Source organism: Miscanthus floridulus, chromosome 8 (assembly GCF_019320115.1).
Source record: "Miscanthus floridulus cultivar M001 chromosome 8, ASM1932011v1, whole genome shotgun sequence".
Classification (NCBI taxonomy): Eukaryota; Viridiplantae; Streptophyta; class Magnoliopsida; order Poales; family Poaceae; genus Miscanthus; species Miscanthus floridulus.
In genome coordinates, this window is record NC_089587.1 from 133857970 (window position 1) to 133875006 (window position 17037).

The following is a 17037-nucleotide window of genomic DNA, read 5'->3' on the forward strand; positions in this document are numbered from 1 at the left end:
TCAAGCGCCTGCTGAAGTAAGCTAGCATGCCAAGGAAAGAAAAAGGCGAAGAGGCAGCAACCAAGAGAGGGGGCGCCAGCAGGCGAGGATCTAGATGACTGAAGGTTGAAGTGATCTGACCGGACTGCCTACCAACTAAAGGACAACAATGACGACGCTCTCTCTGAGCACCTTTGAACAGCTATGTCATTTTTTCGTTTCCTAAGTTTTAGTCTTACCTTTGTTTACTTAGCGAACGCTCCTATAAGAGCACCCCGACCCTGAACACTTTTTGGCTCAGGGCGCTTGGGGGCTCCACTAAGGGGCTCTACTACCCCTCTGTTTTGTTTTTACTTTGAGTACTCTTTTACTTTCATATGGAGAAACTCCTTCCTACCCTAAACAAAAGGGCAGTTCGTTCCTTTGATTTACCTTACGTAGCTTTACTTTAAAACATTTTCAACTGATCGCACCTCACCTTTTCCTACGGTTACGAGCGGCCGAGCCTCGCGGGCCATGCCCCAGGGCTCACAAGGTTGTAGCCTACGGGACAAACGGGCAGGTATGAGAAAGAATGAAATAAAAAACAAAATTATGCTAAGGGGGAACTAAGGAATGAAAGGGAACAAGCTTCCTTAAACGGAGCAACTTCATCACAAAAACAAAAAACCGATTGCAGTCATTAAAACACACACGAACGTTTTACACAGGGGCTCCCCCACTGAACTTAAACTTTTTATGTTTACTAACTCCTTATATTCTGCAAGCTATTAAACCGGCTCGGCGGCATCTACTGACGGCACTGACCGACGACTGAAGGACGACAACGACGCCCATCCCTCCGAACTACTAGAACAGCTATGTCATTTTTCCTAAAGCTTCAATCTTACCATTATTTACTTAAGTATATGCTCCTACAAAATTGCCCTGACCCGAACACTTTTCGGCCTGGGGCGCTCGGGGGCTCCACTAGAGTACACTACTATCATTATGCTTAATGACTACCTCCCAGGTTTCGTTTACATATGATGGAATTCCTTCCTACCCAACCAATGGGATAGTTCGTTCCTTAGTTTTACCTTACGTAGCTTTGCTTTAAAACATTCTGACTGATCGCACCCCTGCCTTTCCCTATAGTTATGAGTAGCCAAGCCTCACGGGCCATGCCCTAGGCTCCCAAGGTCACAGCCTACGAGACAAATGGGCAGGTACGAGAAAGAAAGAATAAAAAACAAAATTATGATAAGGGAAAACTAAGGAACGAAAGGGAACAGGCTCCCCCAAACGGAGCAATTCCATCATAGAAAATAAAACTGATGGTAGTCATTAAGCATATAGTAATATTTACACGGGGCTCCCCCACAAACTTAAACTTCTACCTTCACTAAACTACTTATATTTTGCAAGCTATTGGACCGGCCTAGCGGCATCTGCTGTCGGAGCGACCGACGGGGGCACGGGCCGCTCACTACCCGGTGGCATGACATTCGGCTTGATCGAGGCCGAGGCAATGTTTCCCCCCAAACTAGGCTCCATGCTATCCGCAAGCTCGGAAGCATCCTCCCCACGCATGCTTCGGGCCATGTCTTCACGGCGAATGTCCATCACCCACTCGGCGGAGACTTGCTTCGACACTGACCGCAGCGTGCGGCAGCAAGCTCTCCCTTGATCGACTGGATGTCCTCCATGCTTAGGCCTTCAGCATACCCACTGTAGATAGTGGTGAAGTCCAGATTCGGGTGGTGCATCACGACCGAGGTCAGCAGCCCTAACGCCCCGTAAAATAGCCCACTCCTGACAAGGTCCTTGACCGTGTCCGGGACCTCCACCAGCTGGACCGCGGGCGCATTGGTGCTTGGCGCCGACCCAAAGACTTCCGAGACAACAAGCTGGGCAACGCTGTGGATCTGGTCAAGGACCCCCTCGAGAGCACGCTGCTCTTCACGAGGCCTTGGCCAGCTCCTTCTGCATTCTGGCTGATGGTCGCCTTGGTCAGTCTCCAGGTCCTGCTCCAGCAGTCTTCACCAGTTTCACCCAGCTCTAGAAGAAGGGCGACAAGCTCAGAAATAGGCTGAGGAAACCAACACAATGACAAACAAAAAAAGAGAGGTATGTACCAACATGGGAGTTCTCAAGGGTGGAGAATTCCTCCGCCTGTCGAGCCACTCACGCGCACAGTCGGGCGTTCGCCTCCTCTATCTCCATCACCCGGCCCCAAGCATGAGCACCTCCTGGTCCACCTCCGACCGAGCCCTCTGCTCCGCCTCTAGGGTCTTCCTTGCTGACTCTAGGGCGACCCTGCTCCGATGCCAAAGCACTTCGCTCTGGCTCAAGGGCCACCTCGATGCTCGCTAGGGATGCCCGCAACCCCGCCTTAGTCTCCGCCTAGTGAGCTTTTGTTGCCTCGAGCCCTTGCTCGGTGGCAGTCACCCGCTCCGCTGCACACTGCCCCTCCACCCATGCCGCGACCGCCTCGGCTGCCCAATCCTAGGACTGGCAGCGAGCGGACTCCACCCGACGCTCGAGCTCAGCCATCCAAGTGTATTCCACCTGAAGGAAGTAAGACTTGTGGGATGACATCTTCCTTATATCCTACGAAAAACAAGCATGCTAAAAACAACCGACAAAAGATTCAAAGGGCAAGGACAAGTACCAGAAACTCACCTCCGTGGTGAGCTATAGGTTGCCCTCAACCAACTACCAAGCAAACTGAGCCTGCTTCCGGGTGCTTTCAAGCTTCACGAACAGCTTGGTGAGCTCAGAGACTGCGGCATGCCCTTGCCCCCCAAAAATGTCCTAGAGCTAATGCTCCCGGGAATCCCGGAGGATGAACCGCGCCTTCAATGGGTCCTCAGGGCAGGGCCACTCTAGTTCACCCTCCAGCGAACCACCGGAGGGCCCAGCCTCCAACTGGACCACCGCTAGCTCCCGCGGTGACACCGCCAGCTCTGCTGCGATGTCTGCCTCATCGTTAGATGGGATGTCCACCACCTCATTTGCGTGGAACATCGCCAGGCGTCCCAACTCTGTCCCAGCCGCACTTCCCTCTGGCGCCTTCCGCTCCGATGGCAAGGATAAGCCGTGCAACCCTCCACCCGGCAAGATAGGGAGCTTGCCCTCCCTTGTCTCTTCCACCGCCATCGGTGGAGGAGGGGCCATGAGAGTTACCTCTGACGCAACCCCCACCATCGGCACTGGGATCGCTGCCAACATCGCCACTACCCGCTGCCGCCTTATCAGCAGCTGCCCCAGGGGGCACCACCCCCGGGAGGGAACACTGCAGGGTAGGCCTCCAAGTCTCCTGCATGGGGGTCAGAGCGACACTCAACCCCGGCATCCCCCGGCCGCTAATAGAAAGTGCGAGTAAGTCACCCTCCGAAAAAGCTCAACCAGCGGAATATCGAAAAACAACAGAAAGAAAAACATACCAGGAGGTGAGTTGCACGACTTTGAAAGCAGGGCCCGATGTCAATGGGCCTACAGCACGAGGACCGCTCCCAGGCCACGACCCACGCCCCCTCACTTCAAACGGGGGCAGAGTCATCCCAACCAGCTCCTGCCCGGCCTGTGGGTCACTATGACCTCCGGCTCAAGACTCCTCGACCAGAGCAGTGGACGGAGTGTCCTCCGACTGCAAGTCACACGTCGCCCAGGCGCCAGTCTGCTCCTCAGACCGCCTGGACTGCTCGACCGCACCCACGGCAGGTAGGGCCTCCCCTGGCTACAAGCCAGGTGTTGGCACCGGTCCCATCAGCGCACGAGTGCTAGTCCGCTCGTTGGACCAATTGGCTCGCTCAGCCATGTCCGCCACGGGCGACGACGGGACCGGCGGCACCACCGAGGGGCACGATGACAGCGTCCGCTTCGTCACCCATCCACCAACGGCTTCCATGCCCACCACATGCTTCCTCGACGCAGGAACCTCCACACACCACGCAGCCTCCTACTCCTCACCAGCGGACATCACCACGGGGGCGTGACACTTTGCCGAGGTCACAACGACCTCCCGACTCTCCTCATTAGAGAAGACCATGTCATCCAAATCCGTAGGATCATTCGACACAAGTTCTGACTCGACGTCGCTCCTACGTTCTCTGGCCCTCATGCGCCGGGCGACCTCCTTCTTCTTCTCTTCCTTCCACTAAACCTCCCTGGTTCTCTTCTTCTTCTAGGGCATCTACCGCCTCCTTCTAGGTAGCCTACCGGGCCCTGCCCTTCGGTCCCTTAGGAAGGTGTGGCCAAGACTTGTACCTTTCAAGCCCCTATGGAATGGATGGCCCAGGATCAAGAAACAACAAAGGCAGAGGAAGAAACATGAACAAAATAAGGGATCATACCAAGTTGGACATGACTGAGGCATTGAACGCTATGGGTTTCCCCACAATCGTATCCTTGGACCTCAACTGCAGCACCCGACCAAGGTAACTCCAGACCTCATTGTCTGGTAGGTCCTCCGGCGATGCACGGTCCGGGTCCAACCGGCCACCGTACGTCCACATCGGCTGCATCCTCTCCGCCAACGGCACAACCCGATGGTGGAAGAGGGAGTGGAACACCTGCACCCCATCAAGGCCAAGCCTTACAAGCTTTCCACAGCTCCTCCTCGATTACCTCCACCTTGTGCCTCTTTGTGTGGGCGCAACCCCAAGACTAATATTTCTACTTCATCGGCCTCCCACCGATGAACGCCGGAAATGGCACCTCTGCTGGATTCTAGATGTTAAACCATTCCCCATGCCATCCTCGGTTGGAGTCACATGGGGTGTACGTGGGATACACACCTCCCATGCTCGACTTCCTCTACAGGGTGAACCCCCCCATCGGTGCGGTCTTGGCTGAATTCCCCGCCATCATAGCTCTCCAGGAGAAGAAAAGCCGGAAGAGATCCATGTGCGGCTCCATCCCAAGGAAAGCCTCATAGACGGTGACGAAACTAGTGATGTGCAGCACCCTCATCGGATTGAGGTGTTGTAGCTCTAGACCCCACTCATTGAGGAGCCCGCGCAGGAACCAGTGCACGGAGTATCCTAATCCGCGCTCATGAAAGGTAAGAAAAGAAACCACCTCATCGAGACAAGGTTGCGGGAACTCCTCCCACCCAGGGACCCTCGAGTGTGCCACCTCCTGCAGCGGCAGAAACCCCTTCATGATGAAAGCCTCCAGCACTGACATCCTCATGGTGGATGACCTCTAGTCCGACATTTCGGTGAGTTCCTCTCTTCTCCCTCGCTCTCTCCCCTTTCTTCCCTAGAAACCTCTACAGCTCTCAGGAACACTCACGGCAAAAAAGGAAGAGAGAAGGCGGTAGTAGATAAAGAACAGGCAAAAGAATGGAACAAAAACCCTCTCCCTTCTCCTACTTAAGGAAAAGGGAACAACAGTTAGGGAAGGACACACCAATCGGGGAAGCTAGAACGACGGAGTGATAATTTCTCTCTTTTTTCCATTTAATGCAGATAAGACATGCCCCGACCGATGAGACGTGCTCTGCCCAATGGAATGGCTCCTGATCAGAAGGGACATGGCCTAGCCATGGCCGATCAACCACTACCACATGACGGGCATAGGAACCGAAGTGCCACCGCATGCGGGCGGCTCCCCGCTTCCCCAGGCCAGACCTAGAAAAACCCAAAGCGAAATCTTCTACCAGAAGAAATCATCCGACCCCCTGAGTCGATCGAATCAATCAGGATAGACAACAAATTACAGGTAAGGAAGCAAAGTAATGGAGACGGGGATCCCGATCTTCCGTCAGGTGATGGTAACTATCGTTGTGGTGAAGAATGACACACCGATCCGGCTTCAGATCGAAAGATCGAACCCTGCAATCTTAGCACCACAGCTCCTCTGGTTATCAACCGAGTCACGGACCAGATTGACCTCGCCAAGAAGGCTAATCCCTGCCTGCGCAACGAAGAACACAAGCAAGAACAAGAAAGATCGCAACCAAATTGCAGATGTATGATTAATCTCACGAGTTGGGGTCTCACAAACCGAAGAACGGCGAAACTGTTTCTTGACAGAATAATCTAAGCAAAACCCAAACCCTAAAGTAGGTGGTGGCTACTGATTATATAGCCTAAGGGATGTCCAAGAATCCCTCTTCACGTCCTAAAGGTGTCCCAACACGTTATAAGGCCCAACGGCCCAAAAAAAGGTGTTGCAGCACCCTAACAGATTCTGGACGCTGAATTGTTTCGATGATTCCCGTTGATTCTGAAGAGCTTTTTATATGAAACCACTTGGATTGGCTTCCTTATCAAATTATCTTTCCATCCATATGTGGATCATCAAAAACGGAGTTCAGATGCGTCCTAGGCATCCGTTTTATTGCAGACTGGTCCTGATGGCCGAGGCAGACTCGAACTCGGATTGGACTGGGCCTCTGGCTTGGCTTGGACGTCCTTGCTGGCCTCCTAAGGTAATGGCCAAGGAGGAGGACGTCCAAGGGCTTTCTTGGTGGGTTCTCCAAGTCCTTGGGGCGTGCTCCCACTTGGGCCAGGGTCCCAAGGATGAATAACAAGCCCATAACGACAGTGTAGCTCCCAGCAGAAACAGCGATAGAATATATTGGTGATTTGAAGGTCTTGACGACGTAATATTGAGATGGAACTAGATCTATTTGAAAGCTTATCAAACAAGCTTTCCATCAAGTGCTTATTGACCTCGATCGCACTCCGGATGGATGAGTTATGGCCTTCCCAATGAGGCACTGTCGGGCTACCGACGAACCAAAAGTTCAACTTTGATGAACTTCCATTATGAAACACATTTGAACCTACAATCAAATAGTGACATGTACATGTGGAACCAAGTGAATTATAATCAAAGCCACTATGCAAATGTAGGAACGAGCGCACCTTATAATCATTGTTCGTATCCGAAGGTGCCATGTCCTCATCATCCTCCCCTTCTTGACAACAAACCGTCCTCGGTTTGGGATTAGCTGAAGGAAACGTTGTTGGTAGTAGCCAACATTGCTCCCCTTCTTGAAATTTAACATGTTTCTTTATAACAAAACTAGGGAAACTCGACATGACAAGATTATAGCAATTGCAATCCTTTGGTTGATCATACTTTTGCACAATATAAGGAGATTTCATATTTGAACAAATATAGACACGATGCACCATATACTCTCCTTTATAATTATATTTTCCAATAAATGATATGTATGTCTAGAGAACCATAGCAAATCAGCATATGCATAAAGTTTCTCCTCTAAAGAACTAAGATTACACAGAACATCAAATTCAATGTAACCCAAAGTATTTAAAGAAGACAACAATTTCAGCTCATCAACTTCACTAGCATTATGAATAACAAGTCTATTTTTAGTACAAGTGCTCATTTTCAGCACACATATAGTGTGATCATTCTTCAATGATTGCATGGGTACAACATAAATATCATCATGCAAGTCATCTTCGTCATAAGAAACATCAAGCAAATCATCTTATGACAAAGGTAAATCAAGCGAATGCTCTACTAAAATTTGCTCTATCATAGCATGATTGGTGGAAAAATTCAGCACATCAAGAGAACTCGCACCTTCTATGAGTTTAGCATCATGGGCATTACCTTTGCTCTCATGTTTAGTAGGGGTAATAGTTGATGGTTCTGAATTTTCACATGAGGCTGTGAGCTTCTCAGTTTCTGTCATGTCATCCTTGCTCTTTTCTACATTGTCCTGCAAAAGGTTAGGCATAGTAGGAGGAATAACAATAGACTCTTCCTCTAAATGGTGCACCTCATCATATGAAGTCAAAATAGGAGGTGGATTAACAAAGGTTTCTCACATAAGAAGTTTCATATCATTCCAAGTTTGAGGCTTATCAGAAGGATCTAAAGACTCCCACCAAGATAAAGCAGAATGTAGCAAAACACTAGCTGCATTTTTTACCTTTCTCCTTGGACACATAAAGCGAGTAGCAAATATATTATCGATGGCAATTTCCCACTCCATGTACTCATCAGCACCTATACCATCATAAGTTGGTGGATACGAACAACCTGTCATTGTAAACACAAAAACAAGGAACAAACAGTGAAAGTTATCCCTATCAAATGACTACGTTGTTGCAGTGGTGTCACTTTTGACAGCAAGTGGAAGCGTCTTACCAAGCTCTTACAAAGTTCTTACCAATGCAAGCAGTGGGCGGTACAACCGATGGCTGGTTCGTGATACCTATGAGGCAGTGGTACCGAGATTGCAAGGGTCTTTTTCTGTACCGATCTGAAGTATATGTGGAGCTTGGGAGGCACGCAAAAGAACAAATATATATATGTGGCACACAAGTTAGTGACAGATAGCAATATTGAATAAATGTCCAGAGCACTTGTCCTAGTTGCTGGCCTATACGTATTTCTATCACCAGTTGTGATAAACAAGAGAGGAAACAAGGATGAAAGGAAACAAGTATTAAAGGTAGCAACGGATATGAACAAGGCAAAAGATACCACAAACAATAGAGCTATTGAGTGTTCCTTATGTGCTCCTTTTCGATATCTTCTATTCTCTTTTACTATTTTTTTTCTTTTATTTTTTTGTCCAATCTTTTTTTCTTGCTTTTGCTCTTTTGATATTTTTTCTCAGCAAGGAGCACACAAGAATAAACCACAAAAAATTTGAGCTCAATTGAATAAAAGATGTGGCCTATAGAAAATTAGGACTGTGCTCTAAAAAGCATACCAAAACTTGTGGGCCCAGAAACTCAATTTTCCTAATCGAATTTCACAAATCTAATTTTTGCGAACCCAGCGATACTGGGATGAAATAGATCTAAAATTTTCTGGCGTTCTCCGTAGATATAAAATTTTCCCCGTTTCGAGTTCGGATGCAAAAGTTATGACTATTTTAAGGAAGCTGCTCGAATAAGGGTTTTAGTGGACACAAGATGCAAACCGATGGTGATACAGAATAGCGGCGGGTGGAGGGATCAACACAAACTAGAAAAGAACACAATCTAAACCAGCAACAAGACTTTGACCTAGGACACAAACTCAACAACGAAATCTGAAACTAAAATATGCAAAGGCTATGGCGCGGAAGGTTCTAGGATAAGAAATAAAAGTATAGCACTGTACTATAGGACGAATGCGAAACTCTCAAACTAGGGAATAAAAGTGAACCTGACGGTATACCTTAGCTCTGATACCACTTAATGGAGACGGGGATCCCGATCTTCCGTCAGGTGATGGTAACTATCGTTGTGCCGGAGAATGACACACCGATCCGGCTTCAGATCGAAAGATCGAACCCTGCAATCTTAGCACCACAGCTCCTCTGGTTATCAACCGAGTCACAGACCAGATTGACCTCGCCAAGAAGGCTAATCCCTGCCTGCGCAACGAAGAACACAAGCAAGAACAAGAAAGATCGCAACCAAATTGCAGATGTATGATTAATCTCACGAGTTGGGGTCTCACAAACCGAAGAACGGCGAAACTGTTTTTGACAGAATAATCTAAGCAAAACCCAAACCCTAAAGTAGGTGGTGGCTACTGATTATATAGCCTAAGGGACGTCCAAGGATCCCTCTTCACGTCCTAAAGGTGTCCCAACACGTTATAAGGCCCAACGGCCCAAAAGAAGGTGTTGCAGCACCCTAATAGATTCTAGACACTGACTTGTTTCGACGATTCCCGTTGATTCCGAAGAGCTTTTGATATGAAACCACTTGGATTGGCTTCCTTATCAAATTATCTTTCCATCCATATGTGGATCATCGAAAACGGAGTTCAGATGCGTCCTAGGCATCCATTTTATTGCAGACTGGTCCTGATGGCCGAGGCAGACTCGAACTCGGATTGGACTGGGCCTCTGGCTTGGCTTGGACGTCCTTGCTGGCCTCCTAAGGTGGTGGCCAAGGAGGAGGACATCCAAGGGCTTTCTTGGTGGGTTCTCCAAGTCCTTGGGGCGTGCTCCCACTTGGGCCAGGGTCCCAAGGATGAATAACAAGCCCATAATGACAGTGTAGCTCCCAGCAGAAACAGCGACAGAATATATTGGTGATTTGAAGGTCTTAACGACGTGATATTGAGATGGAACCAGATCTATTTGAAAGCTTATCAAACAAGCTTTCCATCAAGTGCTTATTGACCTCGATCGCGCTCTGGATGGATGAGTTATGGCGTTCCCAATGAGGCACTATCGGGCTACCGACGAACCAAAAGTTCAACTTTGATGAACTTCCATTATGAAACACATTTGAACCTACAATCAAATAGTGACCTGTACATGTGGAACCAAGTGAATTATAATCAAAGCCATTATGCAAATGTAGGAACGAGCGCACCTTATAATCATTGTTCGTATCCGAAGGTGCCATGTCCTCATCACAAAGGGGCGCCCCATGTAGGCCATGCCAACTCCATCGTGAACGACGAGCATAGGTCCCGGTCGGACATTTCTGACTGAAGCTCTCCGAACCCCGTCACTCAGGTCGTCAAGGTTCCGGTCGGACATTTCCGACCGAAGCTTTCCAAAACCCCATCACTTAGGCCATGAAGGTGAGCATGTGTTCATTAATACAAAACTGTTCACATAAGGACTCACCCACGATTGACAAGCGTAGGTCCCGGTTGGATTTTTCCGACTAAAGCTCTCCGAACCTCGTCACTTAAGCCATCAAGGTGAGCAGTACCGAACCCCTCTATTTCCTTATAAATCATTTCATACATCCATATGCGCATCTCATTCCATACGCCCGTGCCTTCTAGATGATTTAGGCCCTAAACCACCCGGGGGTTTGGGAACTAAGCATTGCACATGCAGCGAAATGCATCAAAATGCTCCGTGTTGCGTCATGAAGTGGCGGTTGCCTCATTTGACATGAGTAACCAACAGAGCCAGGGGAGAAAACCGTAGATGAGCACTGCGCAGCCCTCGCCTGGTCTGGCAGACCGGGTCATCTCAACCTTCTTGTTCGATTCTAAACCTCTCGCCGGGCCCACAGAATCTCCATCGAGGGGAGGCCGTTAGGCCACCCGGGTCGGTCCTCCGGAATGACCTAGGCATCTATTGGTTGTAGGTAAAGGAGTAGTGGAATGTCACAAGAGGGCTATGCCAACCCTATCATGAACAACGGACCCAGATTCCGCTCGATCACACCCGTTAGCGAACTCACCGAGCTAGTCTTCGAGCCTAAGCGATTGGGACAAGTGACGAAACTTAGCCCCTCTGGTTGTGAGGAACCAGATGGGGTAACGCACATAACTCAGGTTGACCCCCATGAAGGCCCAACAGGGCTCGGGGGCTCAAGACAAATGCCAAGGAAAGCGACCTCAACTCGCTAGATCCACGACTATGATTCGCCCCGTCCCACGGTGCGCACCGACACCAGGATCCACGAGCACCACCTCATCCGATCTTTAACAAACTAACTATGCTTCCGATTGCACTCCAAAAACCCTAGGACCGCGACCCCAAACTCGCATCGACAGGATCTACGACATCAGGCTATGGCTTGGGACCGCGACTCTAAACTCACGTAACGGCTTCACTTCCAACTACGCTCCAAAAATCTAGGGACCGCGACTCTAAACTCACATGAAAACTAACTGAACTAACTACCTCGACTGCCCAGGCTGCGCCGAGGCCAGGGATCCATGACTCCAACCCGCCCGGTCCCATGGCGTGCACCAACACCAGGACCCACAGGCTCAGTCTCGTCCTACCCCTAGAAAACTAACCATTTCAAAACCACGGCGTGCACTGACGCTAGGGTTTGTTCGAACTAACTCCATCACCCGATCCGATGACGCGCATCGATGCCAGGATTAGTGAGCTCTCTCACGACCGAACTAACTCCCTCTCCTGATCCCACGGCGCGCATCAACGCCAGGATCAGTGAGCTCTCTCATGACCGAACTAACTCCCTCACCCGATCCCACGGCACACATCGACCCCGGGATAAGTGAGCTTTCTCGTGTCCAAACTAACTTCCTTGCCTGATCCCATGGCGCACACCGATGCCAGGATCAGTGAGCTCTCTCGCATCCGAACTAACTTCCTCGCCCAATCCAACGGCGCGCATCGACGCTGGGATCAGTAAAGTTCTGTTTCAATCCAATCTTCACACCTAAAAATGCCTCGGCTGCACAACGACGCCTTGGATAACAAAATTCCATCTCAAACTAAAAACACGCACACACACCTGCTAAAACAATACCCCCCAGACGGTTCTGCCCGAACCGCCTGGGGGCTCATGGGCTACATCCACGGGTGCACTCGCGCGCACCCGTCGGTAAGACAAAAAATCCCCCAGACGATTCTACCCGAATCACCCGGGGGCTCAGGGGCTCCTGTCGGGTTCATAAACCCGAGGTCCCTCAGGGACCAGCTTCTACGCCAACTCTCACCCCAAGAGTCTAAAAACAATAGGGCAAAGGAATGGTCCAGCAACTGAATGGAAGGCCAGGCCCAAGAAGAGCAATGCCCGCTCGTCAGCTACTTCGGCCCACCTCTCTGACCGGAGCGCTCAATTCGGGCTTCAGCCACCTCCGGATGGCCTCTCTGATCGGAAGGCTTGCCCCGAGCCCTACTTCCAACTCCAACCCCGCGTCTCTCCGACCGGGGCACGTAAGAACCCTGCTCGCTGCTCTTCTCCGACTGGCGCAACTAAAGCCGACTAGAGCCATCCGACCGGGGACGCCCGTTCGGTAGGAATCAGAAGACTTGCAGAGAAAGGCAAGGCAAGGCTCACAAATCAAAACCATTGTACCAGTGACCATAACCTGCATGGAACAGTACTCTGTAGCCACCCTAACACAAATAGTGTTATAGGCGCCGACATCTATCTCTACAGTATTGTAGGGGCCGCTAAAACTCCCATACGGTAAGACCCCCCACGTGTCTCTGGACATCAATAGTGGTATGGGCACCAAGATTTACCGTACCAGGTGAATATAGCGAGACTCCTCACATGACTCTAGGCATTAAACAGTATTTGCAGGTACCGACGTCCCACCATCCCTGAAAAAGGCAGCACGACCTCCCGTGTGCATCTGACATTCTACACAAGCGACAACAACAGTGTTGTAGGCACCTACCACTATCTTGTACCCATCAGTGTGGGCAACAAGGCTCGGTAGGCGTGGGCAACAAGGCTTGGCAGCATACGTACCATCACCTTCTCACTTGTAAAGCCATCCCCTTCATCTATAAAAGGGGGTGCGCTTCCTCCAACAAAGGAGACTGAAGGGCACCCCATGTAGGCCATGCCGACTCCATCGTGAACGACGAGCATAGGTCCCGGTCGGACATTTCCGACTGAAGCTCTCTGAACCCCGTCACTCAGGTCGTCAAGGTTCCGATCGGACATTTCTGACCGAAGCTTTCCAAAACCCCATCACTCAGGCCATGAAGGTGAGCATGTGTTCATTAATACAAAACTGTTCACATAAGGACTCACCCATGATTGACAAGCGCAGGTCCCGGTTGGACTTTTCCGACTAAAGCTCTCCGAACCTCGTCACTTAAGCCATCAAGGTGAACAGTACCGAACCCCTCTATTTCCTTATAAATCATTTCATACGCCCGTGCCTTCCAGATGATTTAGGCCCTGAACCACCCGGGGGTTCGGGAACTAAGCATCGCACGTGCAGCGAAATGCATCAGAATGCTCCATGTTGCGTCATGAAGCGGCGGTTGCCTCATTCGACATGAGTAACCAACAGAGCTAGGGGAGAAAACCGTAGATGAGCACTGCGCGCCCTCGCCCAGTCCGGCAGACCGGGTCATCTCAACCTTCTCGTTCGATTCTGAACCTCTCGCCAGGCCCACATAATCTCCATCGAGGGGAAGCCGTTAGGCCACCCGGGTCGGTCTCCAGAACGACCTAGGCATCTATCGGGTTGTAGGTAAAGGAGTAGTGGAATGTCACAAGAGGGCTATGCCGACTCTATCACGAACAACGGACCTAGATTCCGCTCGATCACACCCGTTAGCGAACTCACCGAGCTAGTCTTCGAGCCTGAGCGATTGGGACAAGCGACGAAACTCAGCCCCTCTGGTTGTGAGGAACCTAATGGGGTAATGCACATAACTCAGGTTGACCCCCATGAAGGCCCAACAGGGCTCGAGGGCTCAAGACAAATGCCAAGGAAAGCGACCTCGAACTCGCTAGATCCACGACTATGATTCGCCTCGTCCCACGACGCGCACCGACGCCAAGATCCACGAGCACCACCTCATCCGATCTTTAACTAACTAACTATGCTTCCGACTGCACTCCCAAAACCCTGGGACCGCAACCCCAAACTCGCATCGACAGGATCTACGACATCAGGCTACGGCTTGGGACTGCGACTCTAAACTCGCGTAACGGCTTCACTTCCGACTGCGCTCCAAAAATCTAGGGACCGCGACTCTGAACTCGTGTGAAAACTAACTGAAACTACCTCGACTGCCCAGGCTGCGCCGAGGCCAGGGATCCATGACTCCGACCCGCCCGGTCCCATGGCATGCACCAACGCCAGGACCCACAGGCTCAGTCTCGTCCTACCCCTAGAAAGCTAACCATTTCAAAACCACGGCGCGCACTGACGCCAGGGTTTGTTCGAACTAACTCCATAACCCGATCCGATGGCGCGCATCGATGCCAGGATTAGTGAGCTCTCTCATGACCAAACTAACTCCCTCTCCCGATCCCACGGCGCGCATCAATGCCAGGATCAGTGAGCTCTCTCATGACCGAACTAACTCCCTCACCCGATCCCACGGCACACATCGACCCCGGGATAAGTGAGCTTTCTCGCGTCCAAACTAACTTCCTTGCCTGATCCAATGGCGCGCACCGATGCCAGGATCAGTGAGCTCTCTCGCATCCGAACTAACTTCCTCGCCTGATCCAATGGCGCGCATCAACGCTGGGATCAGTAAAGTTCTATTTCAATCCAATCTTCACACCTAAAAATGCCTCGGCTGCACAACGACGCCTTGGATGACAAAATTCCATCTCAAACTAAAAACACGCACACACGCCTGCTAAAACAACACCCTAGACAGTTCTGCCCAAACCGCCCGGGGGCTCAGGGGCTACATCCACGGGTGCACTCGCGCGCATCCGTCGGTAAGACAAAAAATCCCCCAGACGATTCTACCCGAATCACCCGGGGGCTCAGGGGCTCCTGTCGGGTTCATAAACCCGAGGTTCCTCGGGGACCGGCTTCTGCGCCAATGCTCGCCCCAAGAGTCTAAAAACAACAGGGCAAAGGAATGGTCCAGCAACTGAATGGAAGGCCAGGCCCAAGAAGAGCAACGCCCGCTCGTCAGCTACTTCGGCCCACCTCTCTGACCAGAGCGCTCAATTCAGGCTTCAGCCACCTCCGGACGACCTCTCTGATCGGAAGGCCTGCCCCGAGCCCTACTTCTGACTCCAACCCCGCGTCTCTTCGACCGGGGCATGTAAGAACCCTGCTCGCTGCTCTTCTCTGACTGGCGCAACTAAAGCCGACTAGAGCCATCCGACCGGGGATGCCCGTTCGGTAGGAATCAGAAGACGTGCAGAGAAAGGCAAGGCAAGGCTCACAAATCAAAACCATTGTACCAGTGACCATACCCTGCATGGAACAGTACTCTGCAGCCACCCTAACACAAATAGTGTTGTAGGCGCCGACATCTATCTCTACAGTATTGTAGGGGCCACTAACACTCCCATACGGTAAGAGCCCCCACGTGTCTCTGGACATCAATAGTGGTATGGGCACCAAGATTTACCGTACCAGGTGAACATAGTGAGACTCCTCACATGACTCTAGGCATTAAATAGTATTTGTAGGTACCGACGTCCACCATCCCTGAAAAAGGCAGCACGACCTCCCGTGTGCATCTGACATTCTACAGCGACAACAACAGTGTTGTAGGCACCTACCACTATCTTGTACCCGTCGGTGTGGGCAACAGGGCTCGGTAGGCGTGGGCAACAAGGCTCGGCAGCATACGTACCATCACCCTCTCACTTGTAAAGCCATCCCCTTCATCTATAAAAGGGGGTGCGCTTCCTCCAACAAAGGAGACTGAAGGATCCAAATTCAGTTCCTTTAGATTCATTAGTCCAATAGCTCACAACCACAGAACCGCCACGCTTCCTCCAACAAAGGAGACTGAAGGATCCAAATTCAGTTCCTTTAGATTCATTAGTCCAATAGCTCACAACCACAGAACCGCCAGGTTCAGACCCCAAGCACATGCTTGAACACTTAGCTCATAGCGGAGTCCCCGTCGCTCTCGGCCCTTCCGACCGAAGCCAACCGAGCCTCTTGTACACCCCATATTTCTCCTTCTCGTTTGTAACCCCACATCAAACTTCGAGCACCTGGGCTCAGGAATAAAGTCACCAACTGACCCCGACTGGACGTAGGGCACGCTGCCTGAACCAGTATAAATCCTATGTCATTGAGTGCTAGGCCACCTCCGATCACAACGTACAGCAAAACTACAAATATTCACTAGTTGGTCACTTTCTGTACCGACACCATCTGTGTTTCGAACCCTCTGATCTGGTGTATCTGGTGAATAAGACAAGAGCTTGAGATGTTTGGCAACCACATGCAGCAGTTCCAATTTTCAAACCGTAAATGCAGAGGTGTTTATCCATCTGAAATGTGCATCTGAAGTTTCTGAACAAGGCATCGTCATGCTCCAGATACCGGTATATTCAGTCTCGTGCATGGACCTACCTTTGACATCATGCATGGTACCTACCTTGACGGGGCCCTTCCATTTGAAGGACTGCAAGATGGATCGTGGCGCCTGGTTCCTCAGTCGCGACGGGTGGGGAGACGGAGTGGAGCGCGCCGCTGGGAGGGGCTGATGGTCGCGCGCCGCAGGTAGGGGGTAGGGGTTGCGCGCTGCAGCAAGGGGGCGGGGTCGCACCGCCATCTGATCCGCCGTCCGGCTCATCTCTCCGCTCGTGAACTCTTGGCGAGGATGTGGAGCAGCTCTAGGGCGCGCGAGTTGGGGCGGATCTGGCGAGATGAGGTGGCGGCGGCGGCAGCGTCTTGCATGCGGTGGTGGCGGCGGTGTGATAGGAGATAATAGAGGTGAATGATATG